The sequence below is a fragment of the Vombatus ursinus genome, unplaced genomic scaffold (genome assembly GCF_900497805.2).
Source record: "Vombatus ursinus unplaced genomic scaffold, bare-nosed wombat genome assembly UNPS02014812.1, whole genome shotgun sequence".
NCBI lineage: Eukaryota > Metazoa > Chordata > Mammalia > Diprotodontia > Vombatidae > Vombatus > Vombatus ursinus.
In genome coordinates, this window is record NW_020954590.1 from 45,490,482 (window position 1) to 45,517,238 (window position 26,757).

The 26,757-nt window shown below is 39.7% G+C and overlaps 1 protein-coding gene and 1 long non-coding RNA gene across 7 annotated transcripts in view; one reads left to right on the top strand and one right to left on the bottom strand.

The window, feature by feature from the left end:
* LOC114054060 (disks large-associated protein 1) overlaps positions 1–26,757 on the top strand; it is a 411,078-nt gene that overhangs the window by 284,751 nt on the left and 99,570 nt on the right. The gene's annotated exons all lie outside the window — the stretch shown is intronic.
* LOC114053734 lies at positions 23,650–25,911 on the bottom strand. The gene is made up of 3 exons (XR_003570414.1): positions 25,825–25,911; positions 25,350–25,439; positions 23,650–23,845 (listed from the first exon to the last, which is right to left on the bottom strand). It is a non-coding gene; the product is annotated as an uncharacterized LOC114053734 (long non-coding RNA).

Consider the following 26,757-nt stretch of genomic DNA (forward strand, 5'->3'; position numbering starts at 1 on the left):
TTCTTTCCTTTTAGTAGAGAACCAATTAACCATGGCTTCTCTGGTAAATATTCAGCTCTTCTTGGCTGTTTCATGGCTGGTTCTAGCTTCTAGAAGGTTCTTTCTTGGCTTGGAGAGACTTTTTATTCTTCCTTTCTTTTAGTCTGCCTCCTTGCTACCACTCTGTATGCTCAAGGGTCTCCACATTGCTGAAGTGTTCCTGTATTGAGTTCATGGTGGTTGTTTTCATGAAGAATTCTTTATTTAGTGCCATCTTGACAAACTTTGCCAATTCTAGGCTATGTTTCTTATGATTTCACTTTACTTATAATTGCATCGCCTCTTTTCCCTTACTCACAAATCCTCTTATAGTGAATGATTCTTAATACCTCTGTACCTCCTATTGTCTTCTTCAGTTTGGAGCAAGGGAGATGGTGGGCTCAATGTTATTAAGGATATAAGATTAGTGATGTTTTAGTTTTTTAGTGAATGCCATGGTATGAAGTGTGGTAGGGGATGTTGGAAGGAATAAATGGTTGGTGGGTGGTATGATGAGAATCACCGAAATAGAACTACACTAAGAGGTTGTCTATTACCCTGTATCCTAGGACCACTTAGCTCTGAATTTTAGTTCTGCATCAGGGTACAATGTAGGGTCAGAGAGTAGAGTTGTTGTTGTTGTTATTGTTATTGTTTTCCTTCAATTTTTGTCCTTTTTTTGTGATAGATTGTATTTCTGCCCGGTAAGTTTTTTGAATGAGGAGCATACATTTGGTTCCAATTCTCAAACTGTTTTAAGGATTCTTCCTATAACTAAGATTATTTTGCTCTTATAGCCAGAGACCTTCAGGCATTGAGGGACATAAAGCAGATATAATATTTATTGTTGTTGTTCAATTATTTCTGACTCTTCATAATCCTATTTGGGGATTTCTGGGCAAAAAAAATGCTGGAGTGATTTGCCATTTCTTTCTCTAGATCATTTCACAGAGAAAGAAACTAAAATGTGACTTACCCATGGTCACACAACTCCTAAGTGTCTGAGGCCTGATTTGAACTTAATAAAAAAGAGTCTTCCAAGACCAACTCTCTATCTACTGCACCATCCAGCAGTTGTTATTTGAGATCTTTTTTTTTAATGTTAAGTTACTTCCTTCACAACCTGTAGGTCCCATTTTTTTTTCCTCTTTACATCTCAGCTCTTGGGGGCCCTTAGATTCTATAACTATCAGCTTCCTTAGCAATGGGAGATAGGAGTGTTCCCTAAAAGGCCTATTCAGCCTTTTGCCTTCTAGGGATAGAGCAGCCTATAACTACTCTCACTCAGGTTGTCTGCTTAGCAAAAGGTTGTTTCTGCTGAGAGAAAATGACACTGCAGAAACTGGAATGGCCAGACATGCCAAGCTGTTTACTTTGAAATTCCAAAGCCTTGACCAGCTTTTTTGATTTCCTGGAATGCTTTTATTCCATCATGTGGTAACTGAGAAGGAAGGAGCCTGTAACCTCAAAGTACTAGTTGGAATAATGCCTCTTAGTTACAGGGCAGTCACACACACACACACACACACACACACACACACACACACACACACACACACACACAGAGTGTCTCATGGCCTCTCATAACCTTAGTGTCTCCGCTAAGACTCCCGTGCATAAGTCATTCGATGACTTAGCTGTGACAGTTTTTGTCAGCCTGGGTTTAACTAATGTTTGGAAAAGAGAGGTGGAGTTGTACAGACTTAGGGAAACTCTGGTCACCTCCAGGCAATGGCATTTCTCAAAATCTGTCACTCATGCAGAAGGATCTAAGTGCACCTTGAGTCTACCTCTAAATGGGCTGGAATGTCTAGTGCACCAGGGCAATATTTGCACATTGGGGAGTGAGGAAAAATACCGGATCCAATTGAAGCAGTCAGAGGAATTTAGGTAGTAAGGGAAAAATGTAATTACCCAGATTGGAATTGGGCCAGGACACTAGGGCTGAACACCCCCCATGGCTGTGAAAAGTTCCAGTGGCTATGACCCAATGAAATAGAAACTGATTTTGTTGTGTGGATTTTTCTCCTTCACTGAGAACTGTACCATAAAGAATCCCAGGCAGGAATGCTGTTGCCTGAGCTAACAGCAGGCCACATTATGAGGCTGATGGCTCTGCCTCACTTAAATCCAATTCATACTGAAGTGAACACATTACCCTCTTGAGGTCACTGGTCCCCTTTGAGGAAGAAGAATGAACAACAACAACAACACTTGCATGGTTTATGCTTAGAGTTTTTCAGCAGTGGCCAATCAAATCCAGGTTAGGATGGCCCTGAAGTTAGGGCCAGAGGGTGTGACCCATCACTGTTTGGTCATATGCCCACATTTCCAATCAGTCGGTTCCAGAGGGGACAAGAGGGGACATATAATAGGCTGGAGAGGTAGAAAACATGAAAAATGCTTTTTTTTTCGCCCTGCCCCACAGGTCCCTGTTGAGTTGAGAGGCCCGTGGCACTGAAGGGAGGCGTCTGTTGTAGCCAGAGGCTGAAATGAGGAGATAGAGTGTTCTTTCTTCATCATAGGCTATGGGGGCTAAAGGACCCAGGGATACCCTTTATCCTCACATAAAAGTGTTCCGAAAGTCTTGGGAAGTTTTAAACTCTTAAAGCTTAAAACCCCTATCATGCTGCTGTGGTAAAAGGTGCCCTTTGCCCAGGCCACTTGGACTCTGTGCATCGCACCAGCTGCTAAACACTGCACTCTGTGATCTAGCCAGTTTCTTTTGTTTATCTGAAGTTAACTAGATGCGAGGCTCCCCACCCTAGAGCTTCCTACAGGGAAGACTGTTCCCAAGATATGTGATCCCTCCCCTTTGCCTCTCTTTTTACTGCTCTTACTCATGCATATATAAAGAACATAGTGGGAATTTTCAAACTTTTGCATCCTATTCCCTGGAAACTCCCATGGGGATTCTTTCACCCACATCAACACCTTCACCAAGGAAAGTTGTTCTTTCAAGTATTTACAGAATGTTAAGAAAGGGGAAGTCAGACTTAATCTTTCTTCTATTGATTTAATGCAGAAGAAATATTAACAGTAGAAGGTGAGAGGAGATACAAATAGAGAGGTAGTGAGGCCTGGGATAGAGAAGAATAGTGGTGATAATATGACTGCTTGTATTATATAGCACTTGGAGGCTTCCTAAGTGTTTTCCTTATAAGAGCCCTGTGAGTAAAGTAAGTGAAAGTAGTGTTTATCCATATTGGACAGATAAACAGTCAGGCAGTCAAGAGACATTTATTAAGTTTTCCAATCTTCCAATCTTATTCTCCACCATCTTACTCTCTTCAGTCCAGTGACACAGGACTCCTTGGTGTTCTATCTGTCAGCTCCCAGTATTTTCTCTCTCCCAGACCTGGAATGTTCTCCATGTTCATCTCTGCCTCCTGCCTTCCCTGGCTTCCTTCAAGTCCAACTAAAATCCGATCTTCTACAAGGAGCCTTTTCCAACCCGGCTAAGTTAGTGCCTTCCCTCACCTATTTATTTCTTATTTCTACTATATCTAGCTTTTTGTTCACATTTGTTTGCGCTTGTTGTCTCTCCCATTAGATTGTGAGGTCCTGGTGAGCAGGGATACTCATCTGCCTCTTTTTGTATTTCCGGCACTTAGCACAATGCCTAGAAATTTAAAAAAAAAAACAACAAACCGTTTCTTGACTAACTGCTCATTGTGTGCCGGACACTATATGAAGGACTGGGAAATACAAGGAAAGGCAAAAACTAGTCCCTGCCCTCAAGAAGTTCATATTCCAGTAGGAGGAGGCAATATGTAAACAATGAGATACAAAACATATACACAGTAAATAAAGGTAATCTGAGAGGGGAAAGCCTTAGCAATTGGGGAGAGTAAAGGTGGCCTGCAGAAGGTAGGATTTGAGCCAAGGAGGCCAGGGAAACTGAGGCAGAAGTGAGCAAAGCATTCCAGGTATGGGGGACAGCCATTGCAAAGGCCCACAGTCAAGAGATGAGAGCATTGCGTCGTATTTGAAAACCATCAAGCAGGCTAAGGAAATGAACCCAGAGAAGCTGCCTTGTCATTGACTGCAGAATATGTAGTGGGCTGTAGCTAGAATGTAGAGTATGTGGAACAGATAGAAGAAGATGGAAAAGGTAGAAAGAGACCAAGTTATGAAGAGTGTGAAATGACAGAGAACTGTCCTGAAAGTAAAAGAGAGAAAGGGGGCAGAAGGGAGGGGTATCATGGTTAGACATACAATTTTTAAAAATCACCTTGGCAGCTGAGCATGGTTTGGATGGGGGAAGGAGTTGAGGCAGAGAGACCAGTAGAAGACTGTTATAGCAGTCCAGGCATGAGGTGATGACTATGTGAGTGGAGAGAAGGAACAAATAGGAAAGCTGTTGTGAAGGTAAAAATTACTAGATTTGGTAACATTTGGAGATGTGGGGCAAGTGAGAGGGAGGATAACAGAGGGCAGAAACCTAGGTGACTAGAAGGACCATGATACCCTATGCAGTAATAGGAAAGCTGGGAAGAGGAAAGGGTTTGGAGCCTAGAAAGGTAAAGAAGATTGCCCAGGGTCATACAAGGTCACCAAGGCAGTTTTCTCTATCCTGGTTTATCAGCCTAAAGTAAACTCCCCAGGATGAATCATAGTATCTGGCTCTGCTCTTGGCAGTAAAATAACCTCTTCCTCTTACTGCCTTAGGCTTGCATCAGGACCTGTAGGCCAGAATCAAGACACCAAGCCTTCACAATCCCCTTCCATGAACCCTACTACTACTGTCCAGGGACCCCTTCCCAGATCTCCTTCAGCACAGGTTCTGCTCCCAATTTGGGCTTTTACCATGGTCCTGACCCTGTGTCCCCAGCATCCCTTAGTTGCCTTTTACTGATTGGCTGAATATACATACCCCAGAGAGGCCAGAGAACACTAGATATCTGTCCTTGTTTTTGCTTTTGGCATGAAGGGGGAAAGGGTATTTATGTGTCATTCCCCACCTATCCACCACTACCCCTTTCAAGGGAGAGGTCAATTTGCATCAAAGCTTTAAAAGTCAAGACTTACCATATCATTCCTCCAGTATGGCACTCCACTGGAGAGCTCAGGATTTATGTACTTTTCTCTAATATTTTCCCTGACTTAACTTTCCTACTCTCTGATCAAACTTTCTGATTAAGCTTAAGTATACTACAGGTCCATCCTTAAGAGAAGAATCCCTACTCCCAACTCCCACCATTTGTTCATATGTTTTTACAAAGTGGCCATGCACACCTAGGTTTAAGGGTAGGATCTGGTTGCACAGATTAGGTTGGGAAGGAGGAGAGAAGAGGATAGATAAAATAGTGGATTTCGTCCATGAATAAGCATAAAGATTTGAATTCAAAGAAATCTAGTTTCAAGTCCCAACTTGGTCAAACTACTATACATCCTTGGGCAAGTCACCTCTCTGCCTCTTCTGGGAAATAGCACTCCATAATCCTCAAAATGTTACATAAATGTGAATTATTGTGTCTTCCTATGAGGATAGTGAGATATTACAACGCATTATTACTATAGTTGCTGTCCATCCTTTGTTCTTGAAGAGAACCTGTGAAAGCAGAATGATGTCTTGATTTGCAAGTGAATTGGATTTAAATGAGGCAGAGCTGTGCAAAGTCATCAGCCTCATTCTCTCCTCCAGAGTTGATTGGAGTCCAGTGGCAAGACATAGGTCAGGAGAACCACAGAAGGAATGGGAGATTTTGGCCTTTTTAAGCTAAGGTCTTTCCCAGTCTCAGTTTATATGAGACAACACCTTTTCAGTAAGGTTAGGTAAGAACTGAGGCAAAGGATGGCCTAGTTTACCTTCTCAAAAGAATCAGTCTGGGAGGGGAAGACCGTCAGACTTTCTGGCCAGAACAGAAACAATTGCTATTTATACTCACTCCAAGCCATCAGAACCCAAACAATAAGCAAGTGAGGCTTGGGCTGGGACCTATTATTGGCCAATCAGTGAAAGCCTGAATGATTTGGGTTTAAAGACATAGTCAAATAACTCCATCTGAATCTTAATGGGTTTTATCAAAGCCTGGTTTTCTAGAGCTATATTTCAAGAAATCATAAATAAACAATACCTGAGACAAAAGGGTTAATTGTCCCAGTTTTAAAACAAAAAAGATAGGATAAATAAGTAGGAAAGAAAAAAATCTAGCCCCCCAAAAAGCTTGGGGCATCATCTGAATAGAATGTAGTCTCCTCAAGGGGAGGGATCATGCTATTTTTGTCTTTGTATACATACCACTTTGTACAGTGCCTAGCTCATGGGAGTCACTTAATAAAAGTTTGTTCAGTGAAGGCATAAACATTACTTTGGGGATTGAATGGACAGACCAGGCAGGGGCAGAAGGCAGAGATTTTTAATTTAAAACCAAATTTACAGCTAGTCCCAGTAACTCCATGAAGTCAACACACACCTTTGACACAGAGCAAATATAAAAGAAGAGAGTGCTTGTTTTTGATGTTCCACAAAGGGCCTGTCTACTAGACAATGATTTCATTCCCTAGGCATGGCACTGATAGTGAAATCAAACAGCCCACAAATTGGAACAGCCTAAAAGCCTTATCTTATTCTTGATTCACGGCCTCAACTCTCCTCAAAGCCCTTTATCAACAGGACAATGTGAAATATAATTGTTACGATTACTGCTTTCCTCCAGCAAGCTCCAGGGATTTGAAACTTTGTTCTCCCTCCCCAAACTTACCTAAGCTTTCTGCTCCTGGCCTTCTGTGGAGTAAGTGGCTGCCTACCTGCCTAAAATAGGACACAGAACACAAGTTGTGATGAAGGGGAGAGGAGAAAAGGGAGGATGCCTGGGGGTTCCCCCCACCACCGCCATCACCCTTTTTTCTTACACCCTATGTGATCTCAGGCAAGTTATTGAACCTTCCTGTGTCTCATTTTCCTTGCCTATAAAATAGGGATGGGGGAACCTGAGGAGAAAGCTATAAGCATTTATTAAGCTCTTACTATGCACCAAACACTGTGATAAGTGCTTTACAGTGATTATCTCATTACTATTACAATCCCTATTTTACAGTTAAGGAAACTGAGGCAGACAAAGGTTAAGTGACTTGCCCAGAGTCACACAGCTAGTGTCTGAGGCTGCATTTATAATCAGGTCTTCTGAGTATAAACTCGGCATCCATCCACTGAGCCACCTTTGTTATTGTTTAGTTATTTTCAATTGTGTCTGACTCTTCATGACCCCTTCTGGTTTTTTCCTGGCAGAGATACTGGAATGGTTTGCCATTTCTTTCTCCAGGTCATTTTACAGATGAGGAAACTGAGGCAAACAGAGTTAAGTGGCTTGCCCAGAGTTACACAGCTAGTGTCTGAGGCCGGATTTGAACTCAAGTCTTCTTGATTCCAAGCCTGGCACTCAATCCACTGTGCCACCTAGCTGCCCATCCTGCCTCTAATAAGGGTGAGGGAAGGTTGTACTAAATGATTTGTAAAGTCTCTTGTGATTTTCAATCTATAACCCAAATGGCCATCTGAAGTAGGGGAGGCAGCAGGAGGACATTGGGTGCCTGAAGCACCCAAAAGTCATGAGATGGGGTGGCACGGGAGATATTTTCCCTACTTTACAATTTCACCTAGGACAGAACTAGGACTCATACCCAACTTAGAAAAAAGCTTTAAGCCAACCCTTCCCCCCAGCTACTTGAGCCCTTCTTTTCTGCACCCCTGTGAAGATACTATTAGGAGTTGACACCCCCTGGATTTGCGATCCTTCAGTTTCCCGGTTGCTCTTATCTTATCAGGATTTTTTGTGTCCTTACCTGAATCCTTCTAGTTTTCCAGTCTAGCAGTCTCTCCTCAACAGCTATCTGAGAGTGTCCCAATCTACCTCTTGGCTTGAACTCTTAACACTATCTCTTAGGAGAGCACATCAGGCTTCTTAAGCCCCAGCTCTTCCTTCTATTACACTTGTGACCCTCCCTCCATCTTATTCCTGAAAACAAATTTCCAGCTGCCATCTAGGGAGCAAAGAAATCATCCTTCAGGGAAATAAAACCACCATTAGCATTTCTTAAGGGGATGGCATCAAAGCTTCCAGCCTCAGTTCTTCTAGTCATTTATTAAAATTATACCACAATCTTCCATTTTTTTTACTCATGAAAATTATTAGTAATGAGCATTTATATGGTGATTTAAAATTTGCAAAACATTTTGCCTATGTTATGCTGCTTTAAGATTTAGAAAACACATATGCTATCTCATTTGACTATCTCAACAACCTTGTAATATAGGAGCTATTATTCTCCTCATTTCAGAGATGAGGAAACTGAGGCAGGAGTTAAGTGAATTACTCAGAAGCTAGCAGGTATCTGAAGCAGAATTCAGGGCTTCCTGGCTCTAAACCAAACACTCCTGACTATTGTGCCTTTTAACGGCCTACTAATATAATGATTTCCTGTGGCTTCTTCTAGAAATCAACCAAACTCAGATTCATTTAAAAACCTGATGGTGTGATACAATGGAAAGAACACCAGATTCTGAGTCAGAGAACTGTGGTCCAAATTCTGGTTTGGCCACTTCTGAACTGTATTAATTCCAGCAGGTTTCTTCTCTGGTCTTTTGTTTCCTCATCTATAAAAATTCTGGGTAATCAATCATGCTTAAAAGATTTAGGAGAGGGGCAGCTAGGCAGGCAGTAAGAGCACCAGCCCTGAAGTCAGGAGAACCGGAGCTCAAATCTGGCCTCAGACCAAAAACTTGACACTTACTAGCTGCGTGACTCTGGGCAAGTCACTTAACCCCAATTGCCTAAGAAAAAAAAAGATTGAGGAGACAAAATTGCAAAATAGATAGCCTGGCTCAGAGATCAGGGAGAAGTGGGTTCAAGTTCCTCCTCAGACAAATGAGTGAGACCCTAGAAGAACTAGTTCACCTCTCTGGGCCCCAGGCAAATCTTTAAAGCTATCTGTTGCCCAGCAGGTACAAATCTGTTTTGGGGCTGTTTCCTCCAGGGGCGTTCCTATGAAGTGAAATCACAGTCTAAAAAAAAAAAATCAAACAACAAACCCCACTATATTATTGTTGTATTTTTCTTGTTCAGGTCCATAAAACATCTTACAAGATATATGCTTTCCCACCCCTTGTCAAAATTCCTAACAACAAAATTCAAGGCACTGTCTAGATTGTTTCTGTAATATCAGAATTTTGCTGTAGCAAATAAAAATGTAGTAGGTAAAGATTCTTACTGAGGCTTAGATCTCTTATGATATACGAAGATTTGGTTTATGGTCATTTTTTTAAAAATTTTTTTTACAGCAGGATTGATTAGGTTTGTGGTGACTCTTTAAGAATCTTCCTCTCACACCAATGAGATCAAGGAGCCAAGTAAATAATCTAACAGAAATTCCAATTTCTCTTCATTTGGGGGAATTTCTTTTGGGTTTTTATATACTTGAAGTAATTTGTTATTGCAAAGCTCCTCTTGTTGCTAATGAGAAAGGAAAAGGAGCAAAACAAATCCATACTAGGGGTTAGATGGAGGTTTAATAACAAAAACAAGACTGTAGAAGAAAAAAAGGCAAATTTTCTAATTTACAGTTCGGCTCCCCCACAACTTTTTTTTTTTTTTTAAAGCTTTGTGTGCTTGTCTCTGTTGATTTTCTGCTTTACAGAGCAGGTCATCTAAACCCAAACTCCATAAAGTAAGTAAATAACTAAAAAGTCTGTCCTTGGGAGCAGGATATTTTTTCAGTGTGGTTTCTGGTATCCAGGGTCAAAGACTAACATTCCTGAATGGTGGGGGAGAGCTGCAGAGAGAATTGAGAGATAATTTGGTCCTGGAGTGTTGATACTTTCTTCCAGACAAACAGTTCCAGTAGGTGGGGTTTCAATCCCAGGGAAGGCTTTGGGTTGGGCTAGGGTGCACCATAGAGAATGTTTTGTCTTAAAAGGCCTGCCCTTAATTATGGAAAGCATCAGAGTATGCAAAGATCCTTCTCCTCTACACTTTCTACTTCTAAAAACTGACAGCCAGCAAATAAATAAATAAATAAACAATGCTGCTTGGGGGGAGGGGTGGAAAGGAGCTGTCTCTTTGGGCCAGAATGACTGAAGTCAATATATGACAATTTGGGGCACTTTTTGAGAATGCCTCTTCACACCTTAAATAGTATTTCTATCATTGCTGTTCCAAATGGGACTCTGTCACCAGATTGAACTGCTTATTCTAAATCAATTAACCAATAAGCATCATTTACGATCTACTACTGGATTTGAGAAGTATCACCTTCCTTCCATGCTTTCATACTCAACTAATTGTGAGGAAGAATTTGTGTGGGGAAATCTGAAGGTGGTAACTCCCACCAACTCAAATTTCAACCTCCCCCAGATTGAGTAGTTAAGATTTAGGGACTTCCTATTATATTCAAAGGTGAAATGACTTATCGAGGTAGGGTAACATAACAAAGAAGTGTCAGAGGTAGTTGGATTAAACCCAGGTTGTTGAGATTCAAACCTGTTCCATGAGGCACCCAGGATTCTAATAACTACTCCCCTCTCAACTTAGTTTGCAAAGAAGTCGGCATAAATGAACCACAATAAAATAGTGAAAGGAATTAATAACTCAACCAACAGGCATTTATTAATTTTTATCAATATTATATTTGTTCAATAAGCAGTTATTTATCAAATAACATTTATTAAATGTGCTAGGTACTGAGCTAAGCACTGAAAAATATTTAAGAAAGAATCATTTAAAAGGAAAGCAAGCCACTGTAGTAAAGATAACACTTGCCTATAAATTGGGTTGTAATCTTAGCTCAGCTATTTACCAGTATTGTGACCTTGAAACCAGTCTCACCTTTCTGGGGGCCTCAGTTCCCTCCCCTACAAATGGGCATTGCACCAAAAGATCTCTAAGGTCTTTCCCAATTCTTGTCTAACCTTCCAAAAATGCTTTTTAAGTTTATCCCTATTTAAAGGGATATCCCCTTCTGTGATTATCCACAAAAGATCAATCCTTTTGGTTATTAGTTTATTAGTCCAATGCAGACAAGTTCATGGATTCATCAGATAACCTCAACTCTGACAATGCTTTATTTAGGCTTCATAAACTTCAACTTACCATGTCCAGCACACACTGGATTTTTTTAAGTATATAGTTTTTATTTTTAACTTATGGAATAAAGCATTTCCTTAACATAGACAGTATGATAAAGATGATTGCACATGTAATGCAAATCTATTATGTACAATTTGTTATTCCTTTTAAACATAGAGTTATCATGTAAATTTCTCTTTGTTCCTCTTCTCCCTCCCCTCTCCCCGTGCCCCCCCCTTTTGCTAGATTTAATGCTCCCAATTTGAACAGAAAAAAAAAAGTGAATACACGGGGGGGAAATTCCTCCTTTCAGAATTAATATCCAAGATAACTTGGGAGGAAAAAGATGTGTGAAATGTGAAGTAACTGAAAATTTTTAGCATAGTCAAATGCCCCAAATGGGGAGAAATTTAAGCCTTGATTTTGTGAAACCCAGAAAAAAAAAAACCTTTGGGTTCTTAAAGTTCACCTAAATTTGAACAAAAGCCTCAAGTTCTGCTCAGAAAAGGAACGTAAAGGCCAGAAGTCAAGAAATGCTGGTTCTAGTCTAGTTCTATTCCTTACTTGTTAAAATGTAACCTCCCTAACATGGAAGCAAAGAACATGAGTTTGGACAGACCCTGTAGACAGCAGAGGATTGAAGAGGCAGGCCTGCCATGGTCCATGGGGGTCACAAAGAGTAGGAAATGACTGAAGGAAAGAACCACAAGATCTTTGAGGGCTGAGACTGTTTCTATTTTTATCTTTGTATCTTTTGCACCTGGCATAAAGTCTGGCATGTAGTAAACACTTAATAAATGTTTAAGTGAATCAAACTGAATAAAATTAACTAGTTGTATGACTCAGTAACTTAACCTAGGCGGTCCCATCCACAAAATAAGAGAGGTTAGCCCACCTTCCAGGTCTAAATCCGGTGATCTATGAGGAATGCTGGTGATGGTAGTAGAAAGAAAGATTTGAAGGAAAAAAGGATAAACTGAGAGAAGACTAAAAAGCCAAGGAGCCTTAAAAAAATTTTTTTTCTTAGAAGGAATTAAAGTCAATCTATAAATCCTTAGAGGAAAAAAATAAGGACAAGTAATCAAAGAATTACCTAAGGTTCTTTATTTTGTTTTGTTTTTTTCCTATGACACGGATATTGCCTTTTTGTAATGCTGGGAACTAAATTAAGTACAGCTTTGGAAAACATGTTGGCAAGCCTTAACATTCCTTAAGCACAGAGCTGGCATCATTCAAGATCACTACAGCATCAAAATGTGACTGCAGGCAAGAGTATCTCTTATGTGCAATACTCACCCAAATGGAAATGCCATTAAATTTCACCTTTACTGTGTATGTATGTGTGAATTCGTATGCATGTGCATGTCGAATCTTGTGACTTAGTAAAAAGGGGCTATTTTCTTCTTCCTCTATTCAGGGTTCAATCCTCCCAGGTCAAAATCTTTTACTTTCCAAAACAATAAGGAGTGGTGGTACCCTGCGGCTATATGATGATTCCAAACAATAGGTGTCTCAGTGTCTGCGTTTATTGAAATGGTCTTGTCTGTGTCCTGGGGGAGATTGTAAATGAGATGTCAATAGGACTTCTTTTGTGCAGATGGCATTCATTCTGAAGTGGGGGAATTTCCTTAGGTGCCAGTATTTAAAGCTGATTTGTTGCTACTCTTAGCTAAAACTTTTTTTTTAATCAAACTCCCAGAGCTAACTGCACTGAATGAGTCATTTACTGTGATTGTAACTTCCTCCCCTTCTAAGCAATGACTCAGTAATTTACATTTGGAAAGGAAAGCTCCTAAGAAGATTCCTCCTAGGATTTTCTGGAGGGTTTGATCCTCTTTTTCCAGACCATCACGTGGGCCTGAGCTGTCAGCAATCCGGTTAACCCTTGGGGAATCGAGCCAAATTGTTTTTCTCACTCGTAGGAAAACTTCGGATGGTTTGGCTTGCTTGGTTTTTGAAATCCTAAGGAGAAAAGCAGATACAGTTTCCTGCCTGAAGGCTTTTTCTTTTTCTCAAACCTCCACATCCCAGTTGTTGGGGTTTTTTTCCCTTTTTTCTTTTTTTATAAAGGACTGGCAATTTCAGTTTACAATAATTATAGTGCACAGAGGTTTGGCTAACTCCTTCCCTAACAGATAAAGCAACAGTTTTATTACCTCTCAGCCAGGTGCCGGAGGATAACTAGACTAGCCTTAAGATAAGGTTATCAGTAACTGCAAATGGGTTGAACCTTTGAGCTGTAGCCATCAAATCACTCCTAGTCAACCCCAACTCCAACACCTCTCAGGAAGGTCTTTTCAATCCAAATAGTAGTTCTCACTTTCTCTAGGGTTTCCTCCCCTCATTCCTGCACCAAAGTTCTTAGAATGCTGCTGAAATTTGTTTTTCTTCTAGTCAATGGAAAGGAAAATTGCCAAATTCCCTAAATGCTATCTGGGCAGGGTATAAGGATTCCAATCCTTACCTTCTGTTTTACTTGTGTTTTACTCCAAAGCAGACAGAACCCTAGGTAATTGAGCTGTGGGAGATGGAAGTACCAACAGATCTGTACCAAAATGCTGTGATGTTATGAAGTTAGTTAAACATTATACTACAGCGTACAGTTTGTCAGCATCCTTTAGGGAATTAAATTGTCATAAACTTAATAAAAGATAAATGTGGGTTTGTGTCATGGGTTGGTTTAACATACACACAGTTTAACACAGTGTCCATAAGACTGAACTAGGTCTTAGGATGGAAGAACAAATAGCTATGGGCTCTGCCCTCAAAAAGCTTATATTCTATAATAAGTATTGGTGCTTATGAAAATCCAGAAATTAATTCTTTTACTACTACTTACTATTTATAGTTTTTATAATTTTACTATTTATAGTTTTTCCTATTTCCTGCTTACTATTTATAGTTTTTCCCTATTTCTTACTATTTATACTTTTTCTTAATTATTACTATTTATAGTTTTTCCTATTTATTACTTACTATTTATAGTTCCTTTTGAGAACTTAATAAAATAAACACCAAGCAACCACAGATAGAGCTCTTTTTGCTCCAGGGTATTTGTTTCATGATAAAAGGCATATATATCTTCATGTGTCTGTCTCCTTTAATTTGAAGTATGTGCACAGAAATGCCAATTTTCTCTTATGTCTCCATGCAACACTTTTTTTTTTTAAGGGGCATTTTCCAAGTCCATGTTCAAATATGTCTGATGGGTCTATAACTCTAATGAATGCAGAATGCAGTTTCCAGATAAACCTTTAGGAGCCCTCCTTAAGCTACATTAAATGAGTCTTGGCACTTAGCCTAAGCCTTGGGTAGAGCCAGCCTCTCAGAGGTCCAAACTCACGGTAACAGTTTATGGTAGGCTAAGAGAAAGAAAGGAATGTTTGCATTATTTTGTTTTCTATCTGCGTAGGACAGGCTCTGTACCCCGGGGACAAGGAGCTGGGGCTGAACAGGTGAAGAAAAAATATCAAATAGTAAATTTAGATAGAGAATTTATCCGTAAAGATGCATCAAACTATTCTGCATAATGGCTTAATTAAAGTGAGTGAGGTGTGGACAATTGCCTGTATAAAAGAATACCCAAAAGCACACACTGTTACCACTAGATCTAAATGGATGAATCTGAGTAGAAAGACTAATGCAAAGCATGCTGTGGTTGAACTTTTCAGTTCCTTTTTGTGTGTTTTCTTCCCCTATTAGAAGATAAACTCTTTGAAGGCAAAGGGTGTCTTTTTTTCCTTACCCGTATTTTTATCCCTAGGAAATAGCACAGTCTTGTCTGACAAACAGTAAGTGATTAATAAATGCTCACTGCCTGGCCCAATTAGCCCTTTCTATGAGAACTTGGCAGTATCAGAAGTATTTTAAAATCTGATCTACAGTTCTTTTTAATTTAAAAGACATATAGAACTTACAACCCACTTTACGTAGGATGTTATGGAATACTAGATATAGAAACTGTAGGTGTGCCTTTGCTGGGCCCGAACTAAGCAAACCTATAGCCTACAACAGAGATTCTTAACCTGTTTTGTGTCATGGACTCCCCCTCTGACAATCAGATGAATCTTATGGATTAACCCCTTCTGAAAAGAATATTTTATCTTTTGTTGTTTTATTTTTATTGTTTTCTATTTTTTGAAATGAAAATTTTGAACTTAAATAGACAAAAAAGAATATTTCCATGTACAACATAAAAAGGATTCACTATAAAACTGTGAATTTACATTTCACACTGTTTACTTTAAAAAAAACTATGTAAGTACTACACATCATTTTCAAAGCTACTCTGCTTTCTATGCTTCCTTCTAAATTTTCTTTTATTGTCTGCTGTGTACTTTTTATACTTTTTTCATTGCCTCTCTACCCTGCCTTGGAGAAGGCTATCACTACACATGAATATGTATATATGTAAAAGCATATTATACATACTTCTGTTTATCAATTATTTCTCTGGAGGCAGATAGCATCTTCCTTCATAGGTCTTTTGTAGCTGATTTGAGTATTTATAATATTCAAAATTACTTATTCGATCAAAGTGGTTTTTAAAACAATATTGAAAAAGGGGGGGGCAGCTAGGTGGCTCACTGGATAGAGCATTGGCTGTAGAGTTGGGAGGACCTGAGTTCAACTTAGGCCTCAGACACATAACATTCCCTAGCTGTGTGACTCTGGGCAAGTCACTTAACCCCAAATGCCTCACAGAACAAAAATATTGCTCTTACTGTATGCAACATTCTCTTGATTCTGCACATTTTGCTCTTCATTATTTCATGAAAGTCTTTCCATGTTTTTCTAAAATCAATGAACTCATCATTTCTTATAGCATAATAGTATTCCATCACGATCATATACCATAACTTGTTTAGCCATTCCCCAATTGATGGGCATCCCCACAATTTCCAGTTCTTTGCCACTACAAAGAGAGCTGCTGTAAGTATTTTAGAACATATAGGTTCTTTTCCTTTTTCCCTAATCATCTTCGGAAACAGACCTAATAGTGTCATCGCTGGGTCAAAGGTATAGAGAGTTTAGTAATTCTTTGGAATATTTCCAGAGAATAATATTTTTAAATGCATAAAATACATAGGATTACAAACAAAATCAGTTATATTGAAATATCATTCCAAAAAACTTTATTCACATACTTCAGATTAAGAACCCCTGGCTCAGAAGATCACAACTCTGGTTATCTACTACAGTCTTCCCAGTGGAAGGGCTGAGCTGGCCTTCCTCCAAAATGTTCCAAGATTTGGATAGGAAGAGGGAACAGAGTAGAAAATAGGGTGTCAGGAGATTTAGGCTCTGCTTTTAACTACCATCAACTAGCATTTGGACCCTGAGCAATTGATTTACTTAGGTTCGATTTCTTCACCTGTGAAATGAGATGGTTAGGCCACTTAGATTCTAAAGTTCCTTTTGGCTCTAAAATGATATGGTTTTCATTTCTTTAGAAGAAACAGTAAAATTACAAGTTTAGTGTGCTTGCCTTTATCCTTTTTCAAGAAGCCATGATTAAAATCAACACTAGCATGACATCCTAAACTGTTTAGTAGCTCTCATAATACTCGGGATTTTTTTTTTTATCCCGAGTCCCTGAGACAAGTATAATTTCCTGATATAGCATCAGACCTTTGCTGTGCCAGTAGTCTCTCACTCTTGTCTCTCACGCTGAATTTAGCAGTCATCAAGTGTCAAAGAATAGCAGCTCCAGAGCAGCAGAAATATCATGGGCCTAGAAGTGAGGAGATAAGGGCATAGTCACAGTTTTGCCACTGATAGATTATATGGTCAGGAACAACTAAGTGGTACAGTGGATAGAGCATCAGCCCTGGAGTCAGAAGGATCTGAGTTCAAATCCAGCTTCGGACATTAGCTGTGTGACCCTGGGTAAGTCATTTAACACCATTGCCTCCCTCCTCACCCCCAACCCCCCCCCAAAATTATACAGTCTGAAGCAGCAGCTAGATAGTATAATACATGGAATCAGGAACACCTGAGCTCAAACACTCACTAGTTGTGTGAACCTGGACAAGCCATTTAACCTGTCTGCCTCAGTTTCCTCATCTGTAAAATCAGGATAATAATATAGCACCTACCTAACTGTTGTTGTGAGATTAAGGTCAGATAAAGCACTTTGTAATGCCTGGCACATAGTAGGCATTTAATCAATGCTTGTTTCTTTTCCTTCACCTTTCTTGAAAATAAAGGAGTTGGATTGATTTCTGAGGTCCCTTTCAGTTGTAATAGAGAGGCAGCTGGGTGTGGTGAATACAGCTGACACTTGAAAGACCTCATTTCAAGTCCTGACTCTGACCCACACAGGATATGAGACACTAGGCAAGTCCGTGCTCTGGTCATGACAGCTAAGTCTATGTAATGGTACAGAGAAAGTGTAAACTTACACCAGAAGAAAGAGTTTCCTTACCTGAGAGTTTCCTATTCTAATGAAATTCCAGGACCAGACTCTATCCTTCCAGCTATAAAATTCTACAATTCTGTTTTTTGGGGACCAGAAAATGTCTGGAATTTTAACTGGACTAAATCATAGATGTCAATAATATTCCATTTGTTGCCCCAAATTTAAATATGTGTGTATTTGTGTATACACATACATATATATCCTAATAAAGGAAACAGCAGGATAAATAATTAACAGGGTAATTAAAACAGACAGTATTCCCATATAGCCCTGCATCCCAAATAAAAAATAATTAAATTCAACAAACATTTATTAAGGGCATACTACGTCCAGGATACCATGCTTGGTGCTGGATAACTATTTATTTCATTTGGCCTTAAACGACAGGAAGGATGAATATTCGATGTATTCATTTTCTTTTTTTCTTTACTTACATGGACATCCTGTTTTCCCAAGCTTATGGGTTTGGCTTTGTATTGTGTAAAAAGCCTTCCTGTCTGATCTCCCCTGCTTTTCCCCATCTGCCTGATGTAACATCATACTGCTGCTTATACAAGAGTGATTCCCTCTTCCCAAAAGCCCATTAGTTTACAGGCACTTTGTCAGTGAGCAAAGGTTACTGAGAACCCTAAAATAAAGTTTCAGTTCTGACTTCAGCCTGACTGAACTCCCATTAGATATTACATAATGCTTTCTATAGAGGTCATTCAAAGACACCACAATCACTTTCCTGATATAAGGAAAACACTTGAATATGTATGTTATAACACACTATCATCCAGAAACAATTGGTTCTAACATCCTGGCAGAGATAAATGCTTTGTCATTTCTACTTTGTTTTCAGTCACATGGTATGATATTACTGAGTAGGCATTACCGCCCCTCTCCCTTTTCAGTTAGTCACCAGCTGTCAGGCTGGGTGGGATGATTTCATTCTTGATCATTTCATTTACTCCAGGCTTTGAGATCACTTCTTTCAGGTGATAACCAATTCTCCTGAAATAATAAAGTCATAAAGTGAACAGAGTTTTTAACCCTCAAATGTCTTCCTATTCCTTGCTCGGGCAGACAGGGGAAAAACAGAGAGGCAGGTGTGCCAAAATCTAAGGAGAGAAAAAAAAAGATTAAATGGCAATTACATCAAGAAAAGGACAGTCAGGGCCACCTGCACATGCATACCTATCTCTAGGTAAAGCAAAAGAGAAAGAATTGAGGGTCAAAATCATACAAACCAACAGTGTGAGGGAAGATGAGGCTGGTGGATTGCTTTAGTTCTAAACTGCAGTACAGCTAAAACCAATTGGGTACCTTGCCTAAGTTTAGCATCATTATGTTGAGCCCTTGGGAGTGTGGGGTGCCAGGCAAATCAGCCCAGGTTGAAAAGAAAATAGGTCAAAGCTTCAATACAAAATGAAGGAGGGAAGGAGATGGGAGGAAGGGAAGGAAGGATGAGTGAGTGAAAGGAGAAGGGAGGGGAAAAAGGAGGGAGAGTAGGAACAAAGGAGGGAAGGAAGGAAGGAGGGACTCAGGGTTAGAGTGTAGGGTTAGTTACATCAAAGCCTGAACTGTCTCCAAACATTTTCCCTGGCAAGTGGGAGAGACAGGCTGGCCTGGGTTTGGGGCAGGGCCCAGTAGGAAGGACTTAGGGACAGAGGTAGAATGTAAAGTTAACTATATATCAGGCAGTTCTTCAGAGAATAGAAAAGTATTTCTGTCTACATCCTGCCAAACCAGTCTCCTTCCACCTCTTACCTCTGGTTTTCTTCATTTTGAGTTCCTGATTCTTTCCTTCCAGGACAGCTCTTCTCTTTCCTGTTGCTGATCACCTACCCCATGCAAAGACAAAAGCAGCCCTAATGTGCAAAGACTGTAACCAGTTAACTAGGAACCATGGCATCTTGTAAAGTGTGAAACAGACCAATAAGCAATCCCTTTTCTATTCCATTATATTACCCAGAGTGAACCCTCCTCTCCATCAAACCTATTAATACAAACCAAGAAAGTTTACCTAAAAATGCAGTACTAACATTGCCCCATCTCAGTGTCACTGATCTATCCCTTCCCTTCAGCAAGCATTTATTAAGAACTATTCAACAAGGCACCATGACACACAAAGAGGATAGAAAGATAAAAAAAAGTCTTGGTCTTCAGGGAACTTACATTCTACTAAGAGGGCTATAGTCCCACACACAGGTAAATTTGATACAAGATAAGGGTGTCATGGAGTCAAAGGAGAGCAAGCAGATAGGAAACTTTCCTGGAAGATGTAGTCCCTGAGCTGAGCCTTGAAAGAAAATTATTTTAACAGGTATAAATACAGATTGGTTCAACACTAACATTTTACTGGAGTTACTATATGGCAGCAAATTGGAAATATCACTGCCTCTGAAATATTAAAGATGACTGTCACACATAGAGAAAGGTGAACAGATGAAGGATGGGCGCAGCCTTATAACCGACAAGGAACTCTGAAGATGAACAAATGTAAAGGATGTCATCAAGGAATTTATGACAAGATTGGTGATGTTACAAGAGAGTGATGACAGGTAGAGAGCCTGAGTGTTCTACTGTATCTTTGTAATGTTTGGAAGAAATTGAGGAAGGCTTCTAACACACTGGGTGAAGCCCTGCTGGTGAATGTTTAGGAAAAAATAGATAAACGCTGAACAGAGTGGGCAAGCCTAGATGGTTAAAATTGGCATTGCTGGAAGGAACTCTCAAACTGATGAGATCACAGATTCATTTCAATATATGAGATGAGGAGGGCCTGCATTGTAGGATTGGGGAAGAATGAGAGAGTCCTGACACAGCAGATGACATTCAAAGTTCAAACTAGAACAGTTTGGCTGGAATATAGGATAAGGTTGAGAGGAGACTAGCCACGAAATAAGGTTCGCAAGGTAGGCTGGAGCCAGATTGTGAAGGTTTCAAATGAAAAACTAAGGAGCTTCTATTTTATCCAACTGGGAATTACTGAAGATTTTTGAGTGAGGGAATAACAACGTTCCACCTGTGCATTAGTAAGTTATAGAAGGATAAATTCAGTTTTAGGTAAGTTAGATACCAAAGGGACATTCATGTGGAAATGGCCAGCATGCAGCTAGCCAGGTAGGTCTAAAATTCAGGAAGATTAGAAATTGATGAATTAGGTATCATCTGCATAGAGGTAATCATGAAATGCATGGGAGATCATTACAGGAAAGAATATAAAGAGGGCCCAGGGAAGAACTTTATAGAACACCTACACTTAGGGTACTACAGATGACATTAAGCAGGTAGGGTCCGATTGAGGACCTAGGAAAGTATAGTATTAAGAAATGCCTGGGGGGGCAGCTAGGTGACACAGTGGATAAAGCTCTGGCCTTGGAGTCAGGAGGACCTGAGTTCAAATCCGGCCTCTGACAATTACTAGCTGTATGACTCTGGGCAAGTCACTTAACCCCCGATTGCCTCCCCCCCCCAAAAAAAATGCCTAGAGGAAAAGAAGAGGAAACCAGTTTAAAATTGTCAAATGCAGAAAGGTTAAAAAAAAAAAACTGAGAAAGAGCTCATTACTGATCAAGCAATAGGTGGATAAGGTACAATAAGGTAGGAAGACTGGAAGAGACGAAAAAAAAGAGGAAGAAAATGGAAAATATGTAGGGCAAAAGCTTGAAGGGATAGAAAGGTGAAGAAAAGTGTAGCTCTTTGTTTTGATTTTTTAAGATAGGGAAGATTCAGTGTTTGTGGACAAGAGGGTAGGAGTCAATAGACTGGGGGAGCTAGGAGAGCCTGAAAAAGAGAGAAGGGGATTCTCCACTGAGGAAGGCTTCCAAAGAAAACAGGAAATGTAATCAAGGGCACCAATGACCTTGGCAAGAAGTGCCACTTCATCTTTTGAGGATGAAACAAGAGAAAGGAATGGGTGAAGTTTATACCTTCTGTAATAAGGGAGATTATTAGAGAGCCCTCTATAGATTATATGAGTCTTTTTAATGAGGAGAAGAAAACAGTCATCTACTGGAGGAGGAAGGAGTTATGGGCTAGAATAGATAGGAAGAGATTTGGAATAGCGTCTATGAGGAGCTCTCCAATAGGGGAAAAAAAAGATTGCAGTTCAGTGGTGAGAGCCTAGTTGAGGTTAGAGAACAGGTTTGTAAAAGACTTAATCCATAAAGTTTCCTGACTTCTTCTAACAGCATGTAGGCACAGAAAAGGTAAATGGTGGGGATGAACTGGGCTAAAGGGTATATAAATAGTGAAAAGACAAAGGGGTAAGAGAATCAAGGGTAAGAATAGGGATAATAGGCTGGAAGACCTGTGGAGGACTAAGGAATAAGACAGTACTTGCAGTAAGGACAAAAATCAGGTTTTGGAGTAGTGAATGAAACCATGAGAAAGGTAGAATAAGAGATTGTAATCAATGAGGGGAGGTGGAACAGTTTCAGGTGATGGTGGGGATTTAAGATGCGACTATCCCCTATGAGTACATTAAATAGAATGGAGATAGGGACCATGGGAGTTGAGGAAGCTGATGAACTGGAAGGAAACTGTATTTAGAATAGTCATAAATGTGAATATTTAAGTCACCAAGTTTTGAGGACTTCTAACTCATTAAGTATGGATGACTTGAAGACTATCTAGACCACATTTGGGGAAATACAATGCTGAAAAAACACCTTGACAGACTCCAAGTAGTGTAACTGATTCAACAGAATTTTTCTGTCTTATAGATTACAGAATTTTTAAAGCTAGAAAGGGATTCCCCTTAAAGTGATGGATAGGGATAGGGGCTAGACCTGAGATTTCATTGGGAGAGAGAACATCCAGCTGAGGTAACTTACTCTACCTTTTTCTTTCTCTCTCTTTTTTTTGTAAATTTTTTTTATTTTAAACTTAAATACAAAATGAGAAAAGAAAAAAAAACATTGCCATGTACACAGCAGACCACAAGAGAGGATTCAATATAAAACAATAAGTTTCCATTTCAGGAAAACCTATATAATACTACACATAGTTTTCAAAGCTTCCCAGTTTTTCTTTGCTTCCTTGTTGGTTTTCCTTTGTTCTCTATGTACTTTTTACTTTATTTTTCCCCGTCCCTCCCCTCACCACCCTAAAGAAGGCTACAATTAAGCATGGATATATATGTGTGTGTATGTATATATATATATATGTACATGTGTGTACATATACACACATATACAGATATCTATATACATATATACAGACACTCATACATATATGTAAGACCATACTATGCTTATTTTCTCCTATCATCTGTTTCTCTGAAGATAGCATCTTCCTTAATAAGTCGAAGTCTTTCCACATTTTTCTAAATCAACCAGCTCATTTCCCACACCATAGCAATATTCTGACCAATCACATCCTATCTGAGAGATTGTCTATGAAAGTTTTTTTCCCCCAATTTTCTGTATTCCTTCTATTCTTGGCTACATAGGTTTTATTTATACAAGAAAAATTTTGATTTAAAATAATAAAAAAATTATCTTTTTGGGGCAGCTAGTTGGCGCAGTGGATAGAGCACAGGCCCTAAAGTGAGGAGGACCTCAATTCAAATCCGGTCTCAGACCAAACACTTTGACACTTTCTAGCTGTGTAACCCTGGGCAAGTAACTTAACTGCAATTGCCTAAAAATAAAATAAATCTAAAAAAATTTTTTTTACATTTCAACAATGCTCTCACCTTATAATATAGTTTAAGGTATGATACTGCTGAATCTACTTCAGTTACATCTTTTTTCCCTGTTTCTTTAAAGTTCCTGACTTTTTGTTCTTCCAAACGAACTTTATTATTTTTTCTAACTCAATAAAATAATTTTCTAGTAATTTAATTGGGATGACATTGAATAAATAATTAGGTTGTCATTTTTTAAATTATATTGGCTTTACCTACCCATGAACAATAAATATTACTTCAGTTTCTTAGATCTGTTTATTTGTATAAAAAGTATTTTTTTGGTTTGTTCATACAGTTCCCGTATCTGTTTTGGCAGGTATTCCTATACCCTTTTCAACAATTAGTGGTGTCAAACTCAAACAGAAATAGGACCATTAAACTCTCCTTGCAGACCACATACTGACTTAGAAAAACACAAATTAACATTGTTTTGTTGTATATTTATTTATTAAATATTTCCCAATTACATTTTAATTTGGTTCAACTGGTCTCCATAGTGTTGCAGGTCACATGGGCTGGGTCTTTGATTCCTCTGGCCTACTGGACTATGAGGTTAAATGATTTGCCCAGTCACACAACCAGTACTTCTCAGGGGCAGGACTGTAAAGCCAGGTCTTCCTAGCTCTGAAGATACAGTATCCTCTATCCATGGCTGCCTCTCTAAAGGGAAAGGGAATAAGTCTTTATTCAGTGCCTACTATGTGCCAGGCACTGGTCTGGGTGATTTACAAATATTATCTCTTTTGATGAAGTGATGGAAAGATGGAAATATAATCTTTATAAATGAAACATGGAACATGTCATCACTAGCACACCTTCACGATTCAATAACACCAATTGGAAAGGTAAGAAAGTAAACCTTTTCAGTGTCTTCACCACAGTTCCGGTTAGAAAAAGTCCTATAGTATCTATTGGAGAAAGTATTATTTTTAGATTCTTGTCCTATACTTGTGTATAGTTATACTGCTGTTAGTTAGTTATCAAACTACTCATTCAGAGATGTAAACATTTTTGTCTTCAATATAAGTACTTTCCAAATTTAAGATATAATCCAATCTAGCTTCTTTAAAAATGAGAATTTACATTCAACTTCAATAAACACATAGTGCCTGGTAGGTGCTCATGTTGTATTAAGCAAGTTTGCAAAGCACTTTACATTTTTTAATAACAATTCTGTGAGGTAGGTACAATCGCGATTTCTTCCCCCATTTTACAAGTGAGAAAACTGAGGTTTAGAGGTTAAGTAACTGGCCTATAGACATGGTGTCAGAAGAGAAGCTTTAAGCCACTCTGTCCACTAGAGCACCTCTTTTCACCGTTGTCTTTTGAAAACAGTTTAGAAAGCAATTAGCCTTAAATATAAGTATCTCTTTCTAACACTGTTTGACCTGTTGCTCAGCACTATTATTCCTCTTTAAAAATACTCCAACTCAATATTAAACAAGCCTAGACTTTATCCCAGGACTGGGGCCATCTAAAGTGACCTGCTCACAAACACCACTTTATCTTCTTTAAATAAACAGAAATAAAGGTCTCAATAAGATGTATATTTAGTAGGTAGTCTGTCTGAACTTCTTTTCCTAGACTTCTCAGTTGAAATATGCTAGATGGAGAAAGAGCAGCACCACCAAACAAATAAAGCCCAACTTTTGTGAGAAAAGGGTTAACTTCGGAGGGATTACCAATCCAGCTCATCCAGTAGCATCTGAATGTGTTTACCCCCACAAGCCCAAGAGCTCGGTAAAAGTGGGGGAGGGAGAGGTTTCCCTGCTTTCCTCGGGCTGCCTTTAAATCCTACCTAAGCATTCCTTAGGTCAGACCAGCTGGAAGGCAAATATGCAAATTAGTCAGGACCCCAAGAAACTAAGCTGCAAAATCTTGATGCGAGATAAAAATGGAAAAAGCCAGGTCCAGCGCTGGCAGGGATTCCGTCCTTCTGGAGTCACCAGGTAGAATCCACTGTTCCAACATTGGTGTATGCAGGTGAATCTGATTCTCTTCTTGTCTGGTAAAAACTGTTAAGTTTAAAAAAAACAAACAAACCAGCAACCCTGGCCCAAGCTTTCCAAACTTCTTCTGGGTTTAGATCATCCTTCCTTCCATAGCTCCACTTCCCCTCCCCCACACATCCATTCCCCACCCCCATCCAAGAAGACTGACTTACCTTCCTTCCTGCAGCCGAGAAAGGTGGAAACACTGAATCGCGTGCTTTGCAGCACATCAGTAATACTCCCATGGTGGCCACTAGGGGACTCTAGAGAGCAGGGTTGCAGAGAAAAATCTTCTATTTCATTGTGTTGTAAAGCCCTCCTTTCAAAACACACGAACACACACACACACACACACACACACACACACACACACACGCACGTCATAGCTGCTTGTTGCCATGCTCCTGGCTGGGCTAGGGAGGAGGGAAAAGGTAAGATGCAGAGTTCTTTGGCTTGGTAGGTTTCAGGCTCCCTTTGGAAAGCAGCAGCTGTAATACACCGCCCCAGAGTTGTTTGGTTTTACATTCCCGGTGAAGTGGGAGCATCTTGCATCATTTCCAGTAATGAAGTGCCTGGGGCTTTTATTTATTTATTTAAATAACTGGTACTCTGATCCTCCCCCCCCCGGGATTTGCATAATAGCCTTACCCAAGGAAGCCGGGGTTTTGTAGCAACTTGGGTGTCTCTTTAAAAAGAGTTAAAGCAAGCAACTCTTCAGTTGTAGCATGTGAAACAAACTTTTACATCCTTAGATCCCTCCTGAGAACAATGTTACGTTTGATTAGCAAGGGGAGAGTTCTCCCTCCGGTTCTTTCCTCGCCCCGTATCAGCTGAATAGATCTCCAAGTGAGACATGCCCAGGCACGGCGGCATTTGTCTGGCATTAGGAAGCGTCTAGAATGCTGGTTGCTAGCAGCAGGCGACTATCAAGAGCACAGGATTTGCTTCATTCTCCTCCATTTCCCTGATCTTCCTCTTTTCTCTTTTCTCCCCCTCTCACCGCCTCGCCCCACACGGTGGGACATTAAGAAATATAAGTACCTTTGCTGGGAGCTCCTGGATTCAGAAGGAGGGAAGGTCCAGGAAGGACCCTCCTAGAATGCATTCTCACTGCGGAAAGGCCAATAGCCCCCTTCCCTCAACTAAGCCCAAAGAAGATCTTAGAAAATGCTCTGTTAACCTTGACAGCTAGCCCAGAGGTGGACGAAGCTAGCTTTTCTGAACTGCTCTTTTTTCTCATGTACTTCTAGGCTTCCCAGACCAAACTCCACCTTTATACCTGAGGCCTTTCCCATTTATTCTATATATCTTATGCATACTTATTTGCATATTATCGCCCACATTAGAATGGGATCCCCTAGAGAACAAGGTCTCTGGTTTTGTTTTTCTTTTCTACGTGCTTAACCCTAATAAGCCATAAACCACTGTGGCCTTAAAATTCGTGAGGGGAGTAATGTGTAAGAAGACCAGCAAAATAGAAAAGGATCAGGTTTTAAAGAGCTTTAAATGGCCAAACAGAACAGACTATATTTGAGCCTAAAGGCAATAGATAGCCACTGGAGTTTAAATGAGTAGGGGGAT